Genomic DNA, 20,273 nt, shown 5'->3' on the forward strand with positions numbered 1-20,273 from the left:
AAATTTATTTCTGTCGATGCTTAGGGGCTGCAAGTCATTACTACTATTGTGAAAACAGTTGCAGGCGACGTTCTTAGAAACATAAGGATAGTATTTGGCTTTCCAAAAATTATAGCATGGGCACATGTAATCCGTATTGCCGATTACGATAATGTTAGGACCAGGACAACAATACCGTACCACGGACGGTTTCCTCAGAAATGCAGCTCAACAAAGCCGCAGTGGCTATATAAGGAGACGCGCTGCACCTGAAATCCAGACGACTTCAGCAGCAGGAGAGGACAACTCGGGGCGACGGCAGCTTTGTACGGCGAGAACTTCTTACGTAAGTATAGCGAAGTACATCTCTCCACAGGTGCGTCGTGAATACTCGTCTGTGACTCTTCACCTTTGCGGCTCTTCACAAATTCTTCCCATCTGCGACTCCAGACGCCTGGATGGCTACACACTGGCTGTGGCTACTAATATGACTCCTACGCGTCTGGGGATGCGCGTATGTGACTTTTACCTGTTTGGGACTATATGTCTGTGACTTTATGTGCCTAGGATTACGGGTCTGGAAATGCTACGTGTTCGTACTCTTCACATCTGCCATGCAACTCTGTTGGGACTGTACACTGCGCTATGCCAAGTCTACGTTTCGCATCCACGAGTCTACACTTCACATCCACGAGTCTACGCTTCGCATCCACGAGTCTGCGCTTCGCATCCACGAGTCTACGCTTCGCATCCACAAGTCTACGCTTCGCATCCACGAATCTACGCTGCACGTCCACGAGACTACGGCACCCTACGCGCCTGCGAGTCTACGCTACACGCCCATAAGTCCACGCTATGCGTCCACGAGTTCGCGATTTGCCTCGGCCGAGTTAAGCTCTGGCTTAGCCCGTCACTGGTCCTCCCAGGACAGGCCGCGCCCCGCGTCGGTCTGACGGGCCCTGTATCCTGCTGAGGCCTGCCGACCTTTTAAGGTTTTGTTGCCGGCCTTTTCAGGCCGTGCTCAGGTCATGTTGCAGGTTCAGAGCTTCGGGAAGTCGAGGCCGCAGACGAGTGGGCGTATGGCGTGGACAAGAGTGGGCGCACGGAGTCTGCGAGCGGACGCGCAGAGTCTGGTGGACGAGTGGCTGCCACGCATCTGCAACTCTACGCATCCGTGACTCTGCATCGCATCGGCGCTTCTTCGCTACGCGTCGGCGACACAACGCAGGAGCGACTCTACCCACTCCACCCACTCTACGCGTCTGCCACGCACCGCTGATCCTGAAGACGACGCCTCTGCGTGACAGCTCATCGTGGTCCCTCAGTTCCGACCAGGGTTTTCGGGAGGTTTCCCTTGGTTGTAAGGCGAATGCCGGAACTGTCCACCTCCTCCCATCGATATAGATACAACTCATGTAAAGGAGAAAGTGAGAAATAAACGCAATAAGCTTACTTTGCCTTGTTAATTAATTTTATGTAGATGTTGAGTATATCCTGTGCCTGAGACAGGAAGCTTCATCCGATGCTATAGTATGCACAGAGAGATCAATGACTTCTTGCTAACAGACAATTATGCACAAAGTTCTAGCGAAAAAGGATGAAAAAATTTTAATATTGTTAAAATAGGCGTGAAACAGACATACAAAGCTGCTTCGTGAATCTGATAGGTTCGCTGGCTGATTTGTGATTAACATTGAGAGACATACAAAATCTAAAATCTCCCTCATAACCATTCAGTTTTTTTACAATGAAGGGCACATGACTACAGGAAATGTTCTCTTAACTCTTACTGCGACGATACATGCAGATTGTAGACGGAACATCTGTGTTTACACTGAGCTCGTATGAGGCATAATTTTTTTTGTCTCCGATTGGTCTCTAAATGAAAACCTAAAGCACTTACCTACATAGCTGCCTCTCCGACACGAACATTTGTCGTAGCGTGGTTCGTCACATAATGCACCAGCCTGTGATTTCCGCCAGTTCCCTAAGCTGGCCAGCAGTTCATAATCTGTAGCAAAATGCCGTCCTCGTAGCCAACGGTTCATGTGAACGAAAAGATGAAAACCAGAGTAAGCCAAGTTTGGTGTGCAAGATCAAATAGTTCCAACCGAAAACACTGCACGAGCGTATTCGTTGCTCCTGCACTGTGCGGCCGAGAAATGTCACGAAGAATGAACTGCATGACAGTTACGTTATATGGGCTGCATGGAATGAGACGATACCTCTCAACAGGACTTCGTACTTGAAGGAGACCTGTTTCCTAGACACCTTTACGTGCTCACTGTGCGCTCAGAACTAAGAAGTGTGACGTGACGCGATACGGGCATACTAGAGACACTGCAAAACACATCTGCGCAAATCTTCACCAGATTACTAACATGATTTACAGTATTCAGCACACGTAAACAAATTAAAAACAACCTCTGGCCGTTTACCTTGTTCAGTGGAATATCTGCGTAATGTGTAGTTGTTTGTCCGAAGCGTATTTTACAGCTTTAGTCAACGACTTCCGCTTAAATTATGTCTCCTCTTACATTCACTCACAAAAGAAAAGAAAAAATGTGTGCAACATGTGAAACATATTCAGCAGTCCTTCCCAAAATTGTTTCAGTCTCATGAACACTAAAGCATTTAGTTCCTTGTTCAATTACACCACTGCTCGTATAGTGCAAGTGAAAAAAGTCTGTCATAACTGCATAATGGAAAACGTGTCACAGTGAGACACGATCTCGAATCAAGCCCGTGTCGAAATCTAGGATTTTATCACACCAGTTTAGAAACATTTTGAGCTAGTTTGTGATTACCACCCCAGGTATCTAATACAAAAGCTAATATATGCGAAAAAACCAAGAGAGTTTCCACTATTCGTGAAGACGGTGTCACAGCAATTGCCTATAGTTAAGTCGAAATCGTTATCATGATAGTCTCGAAGATAAATACGGCGGGACAGAGGTCTCGTCCGACCGAGGTTTGTTTAAAATACGTAGATTATCCTCAAGCGAGACACACTTTCGCCATTAGCATATAACTATTCTTTTATTTTTGTTCGGAGTGAATTAATCACACTCAAATTTCTGCAGTTCACCTTGTTCATCGATCGGGTGGATCCAGCATGTTGATCAGGCTTCTCAGTTACCGATCAGAATTCTCGACCACACGGCTAACGTAACACGTTTTCAACAAGAAACCATGTCATGAACAGTTTTCTGCGGAAATACCAGACTGTGGCCATGTTTTTCTATTTGGGGAAAGTCTACGACACCTGCTGCAGGTCTGCTATCATCTGTATTCTCTACACGTGGGGATTCCGAGGCCACATGCCCCATTTCTTTCGGTAATTTTTAAAAGACAGAATTTTTAAAGTACGTTTGGGTTGTGCTTTGTCGGGTACCTTTATCCAGGATAACGATGTGCTTCATGGTTCCGTCCTGAGAGTCGTCCTCTCTGCAATTACCATTAATCCTGCTATGGCCCGTCTCCCGTCGGGCAACTCCGGCTCCCTTTTCGTTGACGATTTTCCGTACATTGCAGTTGTCTTCTGGCGGCGCAGTTGGTTTCTTCCACACTCTTTTACATCTTGGGCCTGTTGCTCTTCCGTTCGTTGAAACTACGGAATTCCTGGAGCTCACGTTCGATAGGAAACTTCCTTGGACGACCCACGTGTCTTATCTGGCAGCCCGCTGTACGCGGTACCTGAAAACCCTACGTGTCCTCAGTGGTACTTCCTTGGGAGCGGATCGGACCACCCTTCTCCGTTCGAAACTAGACTATAGGTGTTTCGTTTATGCATGTGTGCGTTTCCGCCCCCCTCAATACAATCCAACATCGTGGCAATCGTTTGGTCACTGGCACCTTTTACACTAGCCCGGTTGAGAGTCTGCATGCAGAAGTTGCCGAACTTCCTCTGTTACACCGTCGTGATTTTCTCCTCTGCAAATACACATGCCGCTTGTCTGCCACGCCAGGCCACCCATCCTAAGCCTCCTTCTTCTGTAACTCCTTTGGAAACCAGTTACCTCCTGGATTTCACTTTCGGCTGTTGCTACGGCAGCTTAACTTGGCGCTATTTGCCACTTTCCCCATGGGTGTGAACCCTTCACTACCTTGGCTTCGTACAGCGGCTCGTATTCACCTTGGGCATTATTCGCTTTCTAAGGACACTACTTCAGACTCGCTCTATAGCCGTAAGTTTCTCGATCTTCACACGGATGTTCCCGATAGTACCTTTGTGTACACTGATAGCTCTCGGACTGACGGTGGTGCTGGGTATGCCTTCGTCATTGGCAACGACCATTTTTCCAGAACACTGCTCAGTATTTACAGCGGAGCTCTTCGGCCTATATTAGGTCACGCAGTACTTCCGGAGGACAGGTTTTTCAATCTTTGTCATCTGCTCCGACTCTCGCAGTGTCCTTCAGAGGCTCTGTGTGCTGTGCAACGTCCGTCCCTTAGCGCAACGGGTCCAGGAAAGCTTTCACTTGCTCACTCTTGATGGAGCCATTGTGATGATTATGTGGATTTCTGGTGACGTCGGTCTGACGGGAAACGAGGCCGCTGACGCTGCTGCCAAGGCTGCAGTCCTCGTACTTTTACCCGCTAGTTCTTCCATTCCCTCCAGTGATCTCTGGGTTACCGTCTGTCATCAGGTGGTGTCACTTTGGCATCATCACTGGTTTTCCCTTCATGGAAACGAGTTCCCAAGAATTAAACCTCTCCCAGAGGCTTGGTCGACATCCTCTAGGCCCTCTCGCCGTGAGGAGATCATTTTAGCTAGGTTGCGAATTGGGCACTGTCTTCTTAGCCAGCGCCATTTGTTAAGTGGTGATCACCACCACTTTGTGCTCATTGTCATCAGCCTTTGACTGTTTCTATTTCCTGACGGTATGCCCTATTTTTAACCACTTACGTTCTCATTTATGTTTGCAGTCTGAATAATCGGCCGTTTTAGCGAATGACGCACGGGCTGTCGTCGGCGTTTTACTTTTTATCCGTCGTAGCAATTTGGCGGAGGACGTTTAATCTTTAGTCCAGGACCTCTGTTGTCTCTATGGGGTATTTCATGGACATTTCTCCACGTCCCTGTCTTTAGCTGTATTTCCTTCCGTCGATTAGGCTTAACGTTGCTTTTAACTCCTTTTCATCTTCGTGTTCTACGGTTCTCATATGGACGCGTAAGGCCCAAGTTGTTTTTGCGCCTAAAACAAAACAAAACTTGTTAAATAATTAGAGTATATAACCAGTATATTACACTTCCTTCATTTCAAAGAAAGCGAGTTTATGATGCTACTACATTTAAGCCAGTGACATAACGGGCCATATCAACTGATCATTCATGGATAGGTCTATAGCCTCAAAGGTCCGTCGCTTCAGTTTTTTAATACGTTTTGGGTTTTGCTATGTTCGCGTCTACTAGGACAGAAAATTAAAATAACATTATGTTCCTTATTAAAACGGCGAAATTCGTAGTAACTCATTTGCTACACTGCAATAGGCAAATGAACATTCGGCGTGTCACATTATTTAATTGCATATCTAGAAATTCTGTGAATATAATTCGCTGATATTTCGGTACACAACTGCATCTACGTCTACGTGAGTACTCTATAACTAATACACAATTGTCTGGTAAAGGGCTCACACTACTTCTGCACCGTTCCACAACCAAACAGTGTGCGAGAAAAAAGAACGCTTAACTTAAATCCTTCCGTGCGAGCTCTGATTTCTCTTCTTTCATTACGATGATCATTTCTCCCTATGTAGGCGGGTGTCAACAACATACTGTCACATTCCGCACATCAGATCTACAGAAGAGGACGGATAAGCGTAGTGTAGGGAGTATCTTTAGTGGATCTGTTGCATCGTCTAAGTGTCCTGCCAATAAGACGCAGCCTTTGGTTCGCTTCCGAGTGACATTATCTATGTGATCGTTCCAGTTTAAGTTGTTCGGAATTGTAATCACTAGATATATATTGAATTGACAGCCATTATGTTTGTGCGATATACCGTGTAACTGAAATTTAATGGTTTCTGTTAAGAACTCATATGGCTGACCTCATAGAGTTCATGGATTAGGATCAACTGCCACTTTTTGTATCATACAGATGTCTAGGTTAAGTTATTTTGCAGTTGGTTTTGATCTTCTGAAGATGTTACTAGACGGTAAATATCAGCATTATCTGAAAACATTGTTTGACAACTACTTAGATTGCTTACTAAATCACTTTTAGAAACAGAAGATGGCCAAAACGTTTTCTTGTGGACGTCAGATATCACTGTTGCACTACTCTATGACTTCGCGCCAGTTACTACAAATTGTGACCTTTCTGAAAGGAAATCATGAATCCAGTCGCACAATTGAAACGATAGTCCATACACAAGCAATGTGATTACATTTTGCTTATGAGCAACGATATCAAAAGCGTTGCGAAAAATCCAGAAATATCGGATCAATTTGAGGTCCCATGTCGACAGCACTAATTATTCGTGAGAATAAAGATCTAGTTGTGTTTAACAAGACCGACATTTTCTGAATCTATGCTATCGGTCCATAGATCGTTTCCTTTAAGGTCATTCATAATGCAATTCTATTTATTCTACAAAACATATTCTGCAGAGCATAGTGGGGATATTAGCAACTTACCTGCCCACCCAGAGCAAGAGAAAAATGTCTGCATGCCTCTGCACGCGCCCTATTCCCTCTTACTTCATTAGCATGCACCCTACGTGAGATATGATGGAGACAACAGATGTGTTGAAGACTATTTTTCGAATACCGGTTCTCGGAATTCACCCAATGGGTTTTCGCGGCAGCAAAATACTTTCTCTTCCAAAGAGAAGTTCCAAGAGGAATTCTGCTGCTTCTTCGCTTGGACAGTACTGAGCTGATGCGGTCCTAGCAGCTCGTTTCTCGACGTCTGCTTCCACGTCTATTTTATAAGGACTCGAGACACAGTGGCAGTCCTCTTGAATCGTTTGCACTAATATCTCTGTATGTGATTGCAGTTAGAGATACAAAGCTTCTTCAAAACTCCTTTCAATAAACCAAAGTCTTCCAGTCGCATTTCCCACCACTGGTTTCCTATATGCGTAGTGTTACAAGGTATTCGAACAGTGTGACAGCCTCCAAAACTTCGTGAGCAGTCATGTAATCGGATGCTATTGGGTCCTTTCCGTTTATATATATAAAATATTGTTTCAACAAAAAATCTTAGGAAACTGTGTCATGTAGTGCACCAAAAACAATAAACTAATCCATTATGCATTCACTTAGAGCGTCTAGTGACGATACTTTCTTACATAAGAGTAGTGCACCAAAAACAATAAACTAATCCATTATGCATCCACTTAGAGCGTCTAGTGACGATACTTTCTTACATAAGACACCACTGTCAGCGAACATTCTGAGAGTGCTTTCAATGATATCTGAAAAATCGTTTTTGTATATTCGGAACATTAGCGGTTGTGTGACAGTTCATAATAACACAGCTCCGATGTCACTTTCATTACCTTAAGGTAAAACGCACTGGGTTCAAACAGAGAAACACTTTTAGTGCCAATTACATATTCGAGAGTGACTACACAACGGCTTACTTCCATGAAAAGTGATTACATACGGTAGGTAACGTAAATCACTGACATGCTCGTCAATGGAGCATGACTGACCGGTTGTTATAAGGATTCCAACGGTCTTGCCAGAGCGGTAACACCGGTTCTCATCAGATCACCGAACTTAAACGCTGCCAGGTTTGGCTAGCACCTGGATGGGTCACCTTCCGGGTCTGCTGAGTGCTGTTGGCAAGCGAGGTGCACTCAGACCTTATGAGGGCAACTGAGGAGCTCCTTGATTGAGAAGTAGTGGCACCAGTCATGAAAACTGACAACGGCCTGGAGTGTGGTGTGCTGACAACATGCCCCTCCGTGTCTACATCCGTTGACGGGTAAGGGTGAGGATGACACGGCGGCCGGTCGGTACCGTTGGGCCTTCAAGGCCTGTTCGTGTTTGCTTTTCTTTGGTTATTATATGGATGCAGGAGGCGCTCTCAATATTAATGACACGCAAGTCTGTGGATCACAGGTCATAGGTACTTATATGGATGTTGTGGATACTGCAAAAATTAACCAAGCAATGTGTTGTAGTGGCTGAAACACTTGAATCGCATTCGAGAGGACGGCGGTTCGGATCCCCTTCCAGTCACACAGATTTATGTTTCCCGTGGTTTCCCTACGTAGTGCAACAAATGCTGGGCTAATTCCTTTCAGCAGGAAGGGGCTGATTTTCTTCTCCGTACCCAGCTTGTTCTCCTATCGTCCGCAGCTCGTGGTCGTGCGGTAGCGTTCTCGCTTCCCACGCCCGGGTTCCCGGGTTCGATTCCCGGCGGGGTCAGGGATTTTCTCTGCCTCGTGATGACTGGGTGTTGTGTGATGTCCTTAGGTTAGTTAGGTTTAAGTAGTTCTAAGTTCTAGGGGACTGATGACCACAGATGTTAAGTCCCATAGTGCTCAGAGCCATTTTTTTTGTTCTCCTATCAAATGACCTGTGCCTGAGAGATGTTAAACCTTGATCTTCCATCTTCTTCCTGAATTGTAAAATTACTAAAGTAATCGTCAGTGGATCGCGAAAGAACACACTTTTGGAAACCACTTTTTAATTCAAGGTGGTTTCCTATTGATCTGTAGTAAGTATGTAGGTGCTTTTGAAACGTCTGGGAGAGCGAGATCGGACTGAAGGCCGAACACAGACTAACAGTAAGCATTCGTTGCGTGCAGCTGCTGCCGAAGACACTGGGCTCACATTTGGCGGCGACTGCTGCCTTCTGTCTCATACAGGGTGGCCGAAAGAAAACCTCTGAAGAATATAATATGCACCTTAAGATAGGGTACCCGACTTGCGTCAAATGCACGAGGGATACACGATATAAATTGTGTCGCCTATCTTAAGATGCATGAAATACACGAAGACAAAATAAAAAAAAAAAAAAAATAAAATAAAAAAAAAAAAAAATAAAAATAAAAATAGAAAGAGGAAAGACGCACCACGAAGGAATTATCCGAATGGGACGGAAATCGGTAGATATGATGTACATGTACAGACAAACAAATAACTACAATTTGAGAAAATTGAGACGAGGTACTGGCAGAAGTAAAGCTGTGAGTACCGGGCGTGAGTCGTGCTTCGGTAGCTCAGTTGGTAGAGCACTTGCCCGCGAAAGGCAAAGGTCCCGAGTTCGAGTCTCGGTCGGGCACACAGTTTTAATCTGCCAGGAAGTTTCAAAATTGAATGACTTATTCAAGAGAAAGAGCTTCACAAATTGAGCAAGTCAATAACGCGTTGGTCCACCTCTGGCCCTTATGAGAGCACTTATTCGGCTTGACGTTGATTGACAGAGTTGGTAGATGTCCTCCTGAGGGATATCTTGGCAAATTCTGTCCAATTGGCTCGTTGGATTGTCAAGTCACGAGATGGTTGGACGGCCCTGCCCGTAAAGCTCCAGACTTTCTTAATTGGGGTGGGGGGTGAGATCTGGCGACCTTGGTCAGCAATGCAGGTTTTGGCAACCACGAAGACAAGCAGTAGAAAGTCTCACCGTGCGGCGGTCATTATCTTGCTGAAATGTAAGCCCAGAATGGCTTTCCATGGAGGGCAACTAAATGGGTTGTCGAATTATCGCCGCGGATGACATCCAAAGGGGTCCTTCTTTGAAAAGGAATGGCACCCCAGACTCCTGGTTGACGAGCCGTATATCGGGCTACGGTCAGGTTATTATCCTACCGCTTTCCAGAACTTCGGCCTGGAATCTCACGGAGTGTAGTAGAACTGTCTTTAGTGACTAGTTCCTCTTAAAACGGGGCCGCAACCACCAGCGAAGACGTGCCTGGAGATGGATCTGATAGCGGTGGGATATCAACCTGACTGTCGCCTGCCGTACAGCGCAACAACCAGGAATGATCGTCTGGGGTGGTGTTTCTTTTCATAGCGCCCCACCCCCTCCTCCTGGTTGTCATCCGTGTCACCTTTACAACGCAGCAATACCTCGGCGATATTCGACACCCCGTTTTGTTGCCCTCCATGGAAAGCCATCCTGCGCTTACATTTCAGCAAGATAACGCACGCCTGCACACGGTAATAGTTTCTACTGTTTGCCTTCGTGCTTGTGAAATTCTACTTTGGCCAGCAAGATCGCTAGATCTCACTCTCTGAAATGAGAAAGTTTCGAGCATTATGGGCAGGTTCCTCCAACCATCTCGAGATTTTGACGATTTAACGCGCCAGTTTGACAGAATTTGGCACGGTATCCCTTGGGAGGACATCCAACAAGTCTATCAATTAATGCCGAGCCGAATAACTGCTTGAATAGGGTTCAGATGTGCACCAGACCATTATTGACTTGCTTAGGTTGTGAAGAGCTTTCTCTTAAATAAGTCATCTTAAATAAATCATCCCGCCGGAGATTCGAGTCCTCCCTCGAGTATAAGTTAATTTATGTAGTGTTTAAGAATAGGGACAGATGACCTCTGCAGTTTGATCCCTTAGGATTTCACAGACATTTGGACATTTTCCCGTTCCATTCGGATAATTCCTTCATGATGAATGGTAAATTTTTTAGAGTGTATTATCAGGGCCAGTTTTATGCTACCCAACCTGTATCTCACGATAAGTTAATCAGCACGAACCACTTGGTTATACTCTCTGATCGAGGCTGTATCCATTCTGACCAGGTATCTTCTACTACTCTTGTCTTCAGAAAACCACATTGCAACATCTAAGCTCACTGGACAAAATATCAGTTTCTGTTTTAAAGCATCACACTGCTCTCCCTGGGGCGCTGTAGGTGGTGGAGAACAGAGGTACCAGGCGGTCTTGTGACTAGGGATGTTACAAAATATCGAGTTACAGATATTTTTCCCTGGAATATCGATACTGATCATACATTTCTTCCTCCAACATATCGATATATCGCCATCTAAGTGGCAGTAACGAGCGCTGATATTTTTATTTTACGTTATATTTTCTCGCAATTTTCGATAAATGAATGGAGTTGATCTTTCGAAATTGTAGTAGAACATACTTTACTTTCACTGTGTAGAGGAGTCTTACTACATTTTGAGCTTTCGTCACATCGAGTCTTTCTCTTTGAATGTATGAAGCACGTATAGAATGGCACAGAGAAGTAGTCCCATTGCACTGAGTGCATGGCGGCGTGAATGGAATACTAACACACAATAATATGTAGAGATCTAGGTAAATGAAGAAAAAGGGGTGTTGTAAGAGGTGTGTGGGAGATGGGGGGGGGGGTGAGGGAGGGTGATCCTTAACCAAGGAATAATATTAGAAGTTTCCTGTGAGTAACCTGTTAATACATAAAATATATTATATCGTAATTGGATAATAAAAAGAGTACGTATGATTACTTTAATGCGTGTCAAAGATTGTGTGGGTATGAGGTATGAGGTATGAAGAGGGGCATTGATTCCTCATAAAAGTCGAATGTCTCAGAGTGAGGGAGGGGTTAGTGAATCAGTGATTAGCAGTAATTAACAGGTTACTCACAGGGAACTTCTACTATTATTCCTTGGTTGAGGATCGCCCTCCCAAATCCCACACTCCTCTTACAATACCCCTTTCTCTTCACTTCCCTAGATCTCTACGTATTATTATGTGTTAGTATTTTTATTTTTGACTAGGTATGATTTGAATACACCAATCACTATATATGGGTTGAAAGGGGGTGGGGGGCGAATACCAATCACTATATATATATATATATATATATATATATATATATATATATATAGTGATTGGTATATATATATATACCAATCACCAATATATATATATAGTGATTGGTATATATATATATATATATATATATATATATATATATATATATATATATATAGTGATTGGTATTCGCCCCCCCCCCCTTTCCACCTAACTTTTTCCTTCCCCTCAAATCTTTCTTTTAATATATTTGCGTGATTTCATAGTGCTTCTACATAGTCAACTTCTATTTTAGTCGTTACTCCTTTTGTATACCCTCCCCATCAAATTTATATTTTGAGATGAATATATTGTATTTGTGGACTATTCCTTTGATAGTACACAGTGTGGAATACTTACGTCTTTTCTCCCCCTATTACTTTTTATAACATTCTCTTCTTCCTGTTCTCTACATTATTATGGTTTTATTCACATTGTTATCCATAATTCATCTATTCTTCAGCATTTTATTTATTAACAGGTTACTCACAGGAAACTTCCAATACTATTCCTTGGTTAAGGTTCACCCCCCTCACAACCCCCACCCCCATCTCCCACACTCCTCTTACAATACCCCTTTCTCTTCATTTCCCTAGATGTCTACGTATTATGATGTGTTAGTATTTTTATTTTCCACTAGGTATGATTTGAATATACCAATCACTATATATATATATAACATCCCCCCACCCCCCTTTCCACCCAACTTTTTCCTTCCCCTCAAATCTTTCTTTTAATATACTTGCGTGATTTCATAGTGCTTCTACGTAGTCAACTTCTATTTTAGTCGTTACACCTTTTGTATACCCTCCCCACCAAATTTATATTTTGAGATGAATATATTGTATTTGTGGACTATTCCTTTGATAGTTCACAATGTGGAATACTTATGTCTTTTCTCCCCCTATTACTTTTTCTAACATTTTCTTCTTCCTATTCTCTACTTTATTATGGTTTTATTCACATTGTTATGCATAACTCCACTATTCTTCAGCATTGGCCTCACCTCTCCCCCTTCCCTGGATATATTGTTAACATGCCCATCACCTCTGTCAGGGATTATTACTAACCATTGATTCACTAACCCTTTCCTACCTCTGAGACATACTACTTTCATGATGAATCAATATCCCTCTTCATACCTCACCCCAAACTTCTATCATTAACCAAAGGACAAACTGAGTAAGTCGCAATAAAACCTTTTATTTTATTAAATTTATGGAATAAATTTTAGTATCACAACTATTAATTACATAAAATACTCGGAAACATAAATCCCTCTGTAAGAAGTAACTATGATCAGTAATGTTACATTTATCTTTGTTGTTAAGAATTAGAAATGAAGCCACTTGGGTTTTACATATGTGGTAGCTGATTAAGTTGTTAACATTACTATGTCATCTTTGCATCATTTAAATAAGATGTCACTACTATAACATGTACATAAGATTTATAGGACCAAGATTGGAGCCATATGTATCAGTACCACGGTGCACTCACGTTTGTAATTCTATCTCATCAACCATTAACAAATCAAAAATGGCTCTGAGCACTATGGGACTTAACATCCATTAACAAATACTAGGATACCCCCATTCTTTATATTACGTTAAATTTAAATGTGCTGTGTAACATGAAATCTTTTGATTCTCTTATTTGATAAAATGCTTTTATGTGGAAGACATACTTCACATACGTGTGTTATTTGCAATTATTCCTAAGTAATGTTCTACCACAAATAACAGGATTTACATGCCGGATGATACGTACATCATAAATATCGATTCAAACGTCACTGGTTAATTAATGAGTGAGTAGAATAAGTAATTGTACTGTATTGTATTTATTCTGAATTGAGGCAAACTTACACAACTTAGAGTTGGCCACGTGTCAATTTCACGTACAAAGCTGTATATGTACCTACCAATTTGTGATCGATGCAGTTAATGCAGTCATTGGAAGCTACGCAAAGTGAGATTGTTAGTTTGAGACAAAACTATGAAACCATACCCAAAGCGGTGTAAGAACTGAGCGAAAGAGTAGATAATATCCAGGTGGCTAACGCCAGCATCGTAGATGAAAAAACTGGAAAACAGCTTGTTCCACAGCGACGCACAGGCGTGTGTGACGCCGACGCTATGCATGTAGAACGAGAAACAGAACGTGATGCTAAACAAGCAGAGCGTGATCGATGCAGCTATTGCGGTCATTGGAAGCTATGCAAAGTGAGATTGTTAGTTTGAGACAAAACTATGAAACCATACCCAAAGCGGTGCAAGAACTGAGCGAAAGGGTAGATAATATCCAGGTGGCTAACGCCAGTATCGTAGATGAAACAACTGGAAAACAGATTGTTCCACAGCGACGCACAGGCGTGTGTAACGCCAGCCAGGTCCAACAATGATAGGCGTATAAATACAGCAGTGAAAAATTGCGACTGCGAGACAGAACAGGCAACCAATGTTAGCGAAACAAACAAATGTCACTCCAAAATAGTGATTGAAGAAAGCCTGATTAAAAACCGACAGTTTCAGATCTTTACAACGCAGAAGAAATCTGTTTACCCTGCAGTATTTAACAAGGGATTTAGAAACATCTTGCCTAGTGTTTGGAGTCACACACAGAAAATACAGTACGTTATTTCTTACATACAAGGAGATGCGGCATTACCGAAGCAGCTGACAGTTGCGACACATATGAGTAATTTGAAAAGGCATTCTTGGCCAAATATTGGTCAACATGTATTCAGGAGAAATTACGGAAAGAGGTATATAATCCACAGCCGTATTCTCCACGTTTATGCAATTTGCGAAAATATTTTGAGAAATACATTAATAAGACTCGTTACTGGACGAGCAGATTTCATCCCGGGACTTGATCAGACCTTTGAAATCACACTTGCCGATACACGTAAAGGAAAAACTTATACACGTACCGGAGAATGACATGGAACATTTCTTGTCTGTTCTGGACTCAATTGACCTGATGCAGAAGGATGTTAAAGCAGCCTCTGAACAGGCTAGAAGTAACGGAAACGGTTACAGAAATGGTCGAAATAACACGCCTCCACCAAATAATGGAAACGGCGGAGGTAACAATAGGAGACAAGATTATGTACAAAACGGGAATAGAGGTAGAGACCGGAACGGCAATAGTCCGCCGGTGAACAATGACCGGAAAAGGAGGTTCGATGACCGATATCAAACAGGCCCACCAAGCAATAGTAGATGGAGAAATGCCAGGTGGCCGTGGAACACCAATACCTATAACGAAGCAAACCGAACTTGGCTACAGAACCAGAGGCCCAGTCCGGACCGGCAAAACAGTGAAAGATATGACAATAACCGACCGCCACCACAAAATGCGCCAATTGCGCAACCGTGGTGGCCGACGCAACACAACTTACACATAGTGGACGTCAGCGACACAGAGTAGCCACACCCATCCACCAGTAGTAATCCAACAAACTAGATTCAGCCGAGATACGCTCTCCATCGTCGGCTGAGGTTTGGAGTGTGAGCAGCTCGACACAGAACAAAACATCGGGAATCTGTATCCTCAGGTATAATTACGGGGTACAGATGGGACATGAATTAATAACTGAACCACCCACGTGCATAAAGGAGCACAAAGTACAAGCGATAATAGAGATCAAAATTAACAATATTGATGTGCAAGCGATCGTAGAAACAGGTGCTACTGTCAGTGTCATGAGTATGGACCTATTCAGAGTACTGGGGAAACAAAAGCGTATGCTGACTTTTCCTGTGAACAATTGAAAAGTCACTGGAGCCATCAGTGCACAGCGACAAATAATTAAACTCCAAGTGCGGGTAGAGATGTATATAGGGGGAGAAGCAGTAGCGTGCTCGTTCCTGGTAGTAAAGGGTTTAAAGGTAGCCTGCATTTTGGGGGTAGATTTTTTGAGAGAAAGGGACGCAGTAATCGACCTTTCTCGGGGAGAATTAAGTTTGATGAACACGGGTAGGAGGATAGAATTGTCCATTCTCAGATCTGAAGAGGTACCTGTGCCTAATTGTAATGCTATTAACATAAAATGTAGGAATCAGTGGATACTACATTTAGACAATCATTCTCTAGGACAAAATCTCTATTATCCAGACGTACAAGGCGATCAATTAAAAGCAAATGTGGACGCACTTGTGAACAAAGTATCACAGTCCGAAAATTTGAACTCAATGCAACAGCAGGATTTGGTACAGTTATTATCTGACTATGCAGATGTATTTGCCGAACGACCAGGAATTGTTAAGGGATATCAATACAATATCGAGGTGAAGCCTCACAAAACCTACTGTCGAGCCTCATACTCCATTCCTTGGTCCAAGAAGGAAATAGTAGCTAAAGAAATTAGAAAGCTGATCGAGTGGGGAATAACAGAACCGTCTTTGTCCCCTTATAGTAGTCCTTTGGTGGCGGTGGCAAAAGCAGGCGGACAGGTACGGTTAGTATTAGATGCAAGAGACATAAACGAAATTATTGTACGTGTCAGGACTTATCCGGAAACAGTGTAAAAAGGTACACCTTTCTTTTGGAAATGAATGAACATTAATGATGTGTGATCGGTACAGATAATGTACTAGTGTAGAAGCATTTAGTTATAAGAATATGATTGACTTTCTCTTTTGTTTATGATTGTTTGTGTTATGTCTTCTTTTTAATTAGTGTTAGCTTAAACATGCTCTAAATGTCTGCACAGATAACCTGATTAGTGCAATTATTTGTAGTGTTAAATTGTGACAGAGATCAGTCAGGAAGAACATTTTAGTAGTGATTAGTTTGTGTACTGCATGATATTCTATATGTGTGTCAAACTTGAAATATTTCTTGGTACAGTCTTTTCTATTAAATGTATATATATCTGTGTAGCTGTCAGATTGACAGGTTCGAACCCAGAATAATATTAATAATATGAGACCCTGAGAACTTTATTTTCAAACCAGTATTATCAAAGAGAGTAATGCACCCAGTAGTGACCCGAGGGCACCATGGGAGGCAAACTTATTGCAAATTTAAGTAACGCAAAGTTACGCACAAAAAAGCTTCAATTGAAGCATGTGCAGATCGAATCAGTAAAAAGAGCTAGCCCGATACAGTCCAAGTCAATTTTAGCCTACAGAGACTACACTGTAGTTACGTAGGACCTTGCAAGTAAAGTGAGACATAATTTCAAAGGAGTTATTGAACAATATGCCTGAATCCGGCTGGAATGTACAAATAAAATCTACTCGAACATAAAAATAGATGATTTTTGGGCAAACTAATACGAAATTTTAATATTTGTTACCATGTACGCAATTCTCACACACCTTGGTAAAGAGCGAACAAAGAAGTTACGAATGTGCTTTTACAAAAAATTGCACAACGGACATTTTAACTGAAAAAACTTAAACAAAAGTGCAGTATTGTGTGGCAGAGACATACAGTGACTGTTGAAACTGCAGCAATACGTCACGAGGTTGATTTGAACAAGCAATAAGAAACTGTCTCATCGCCGTGTGTGCAAGTGGACAAGGAACTAACACGACACGAACAGTGAGCCGATAATAGACGGTGGACCAAGCTAGTGTAAAACTATAACTTGTACTGTGCGTGTGAACAAAAAAAAATTTTTTGTGTGTCAAGGGACGCCAGGAAAGCGCATTGACTACAGAGATACATTTTGTTCTAAGGTGAAAACTTGCGTGTGACTAATGACAAGTCATGACGGTGAAAAAATATTGTGTGCCCATAAAACGCGTTACTGTGACAACGAAACATTGTGCATGTTGCATGTTTGCTGGAGCACTGCAAGAAGATGTCACACGGGCGAGCTAATATACAACGCGCATCCGGCTACTTCAGCCATGCAGCGGCCGCAGCAACCCGTAACAGAACAGACAGCCACACGCCTCTCCACGCCGTAGCTGTCTACACCGGGGGCGGTGACCTACACGGAGCCGACGCGCCGCGCCGAGCGCCGCTCAACAATCACTCCGCACCGCTCACCAACTACAGGATTATTGACATATTCCAAATATTTACACAAACTGCACAACATGTCAATGAACTCGATTTTTGACAAACATTGAACACTTATTATGTATGCCCGTAAACTGACGAGAGAAAATGAACACTAACAAGTGTAGGAGATGGATTTGTAACACGTAGGTAGTGAGAACATTATGAAAGTGACGTTGTACTAAATGATTTCAAAAAACTAAGTGATATATCCTAGGACAAGTGACCTTGCAGTATATCGCAAAATGATAATTACGAGTTGTTAAACTCACACAACCAACTTTCGTTGAACAGTATGTGACTGTGATATTATGTAACCGTTGATGACAAACTGCGAAATCATTTCAAAACAATTACTGTTAAAGAGACAAGATTAATCATGAACCAACTGGGATGGCTGGGCTCCGGCACAGTTTTGCCCAGGTTTCCTGTCTGCCTTCGCCCAAATGGGGGAGCCATGAACATATATAACAATGAGACTAATTAAAGGAGCCATTCCATAAAAAAAACTGAATTGTAAAGAACGTTATTGGCACCATTGTGTCAAAGTATAGAAACTCTTTGCCAAATGCTGCCAGGGGGCAATGTAACGTTCCCTGGCAGCACACACACTGTTAATAAATTGAAATGACGTTTAATTGTACTATGTACGCCGCTATGAAGCAATTCGTATGTACTGTGATTGTTTAACAAAAAATATTATTTAATTTTGTATAAATGACGTTGGTTATTATTGTAACATTTTCTGTAATACTTTTCTCGATGTACTTATGATTGTAATATTTCTATACTCATAATGTAATTACGAAATATGTTAATATCTGCGATGAAAAAATGTAAAACATAGCCACAGAGGAAAAAAATAATGTTGTAAGATTACAAAGAGATATTAATAATCTGCAATAGTATAAATAGCACTACATAATGTGCATTCTTTGTCGTCTTCCTCCAGAGCTGAGAGAGAGAGGAACCTGTGACGTAGCATTATATGCATGAGTAGACTTCTTTTGTCTGTATCTGTCTTTAGCCGCCATTAGAGGTGAAATTATAAAGGTGTGTAATTTTAATTATTGTTGTCTAAATACATTACAATTGATCAAAATTGTGTATTACTAATGTAAATTAGCTTGCCCATATCATCTATAATATTTCTTTAAAGAATTTTCAGCACTTTTAGCGATTATCGTTGGGCTTGCTGGGCTGTGCCGCGACCGAACGATTTGCAGTGGCGGCACATTTAAAAAAATTGTTCCGCTATAAAATTAACCAAACCAGTAAATCGGGAGCTGGTAAAATTAGCAGTGAATTATGAAATATTTTTCTCTTACAGCGATCCTGAGGCTGACTGAATTTATTACTGGTTTTACATTTGTACATTCATAAGCGGATGATTAACGTTGCAGTTGTTAATCTGTTGGTTCTTTCAATTTCTAAAGCAAATAACTTAAACGTATAGTGAAGTGTGTTTTGTCAATGATAATTAAACGTTCAGGCCCGCTTGGCAATATTTAACCATTTAATGCTAACAGAGACAGTCTTGGGTTACATAGCTAACGCCGGGAAAGAATTCAGTAAATATTTAAAAACCCACTACATTTAGAAAATGTGTGACAAGGCCGAAATACGTAAAAAATTTAATTTAAATAATTTTCAAAGTCATAGATGTTATTAATCAGTTAGTTTGAATTTATCAGCATGAGAGGGTTGCTAAAGTTCACGTAATTTTAAATGTGCTTAATTCTGTCTAAATGAATTTTTATTGCCACACGTAAAAAAAAGGTTTGTACAACAAAGTTCGTACTGAAGGAGTAAATAACTAAAATATTTAAAGCCATTTCTTCCCCATTTTCATCCATTCATTTTACATAATATATATATATATATATATATATATATATATATATATATATATATATATATATATAATTTTTTTCATTAAACAAGACAGTTTTATACTTATCCAACTGTCATTCAGTCAAGTTGGTGTACTCAGTAATAAAACAAAGCAGTAGGCTCTGCCAGAAATATCGACCCTTAGACGATGTGTCTAATAGAGTATTTAAATACGACAGTATGCCGTCTTAGGCAATTTATAACACTTGCAACTAAGCATTACAAATATGGATTCTTATATGGTTATATCACTTGTAATGTATTTCACTGTTATTGTCTAACCTGCTTTCAGAAAACACTTGATAATGGCACTTTGAAGCCGAAATCATGACTGTGTAAGTTTAAATGTAACACTGTAAGTAAACAACAATCTAATGGCGGTACTGACTTAAAAGAAATATATAATGACTGATGCCCCGCATAGTGAAAAAATTATTAGAAGAGGCATAAGACTGCTTGCAGGAAACGTGGGCGCACCAGAATTTACAACCGCGGGAGAGACCCTGGATCTTCGTAATCCATTCCCGATAGTCTGATATGGGGACTTTCGACAAGAAAAGAAAGGCTGACGGCCAGAGGTGACGTGTATTTGTGCATCAAAGTACTATTTAAAAAAAAA

Source organism: Schistocerca nitens, chromosome 2 (assembly GCF_023898315.1).
Source record: "Schistocerca nitens isolate TAMUIC-IGC-003100 chromosome 2, iqSchNite1.1, whole genome shotgun sequence".
In the NCBI taxonomy this organism is placed as follows: Eukaryota; Metazoa; Arthropoda; class Insecta; order Orthoptera; family Acrididae; genus Schistocerca; species Schistocerca nitens.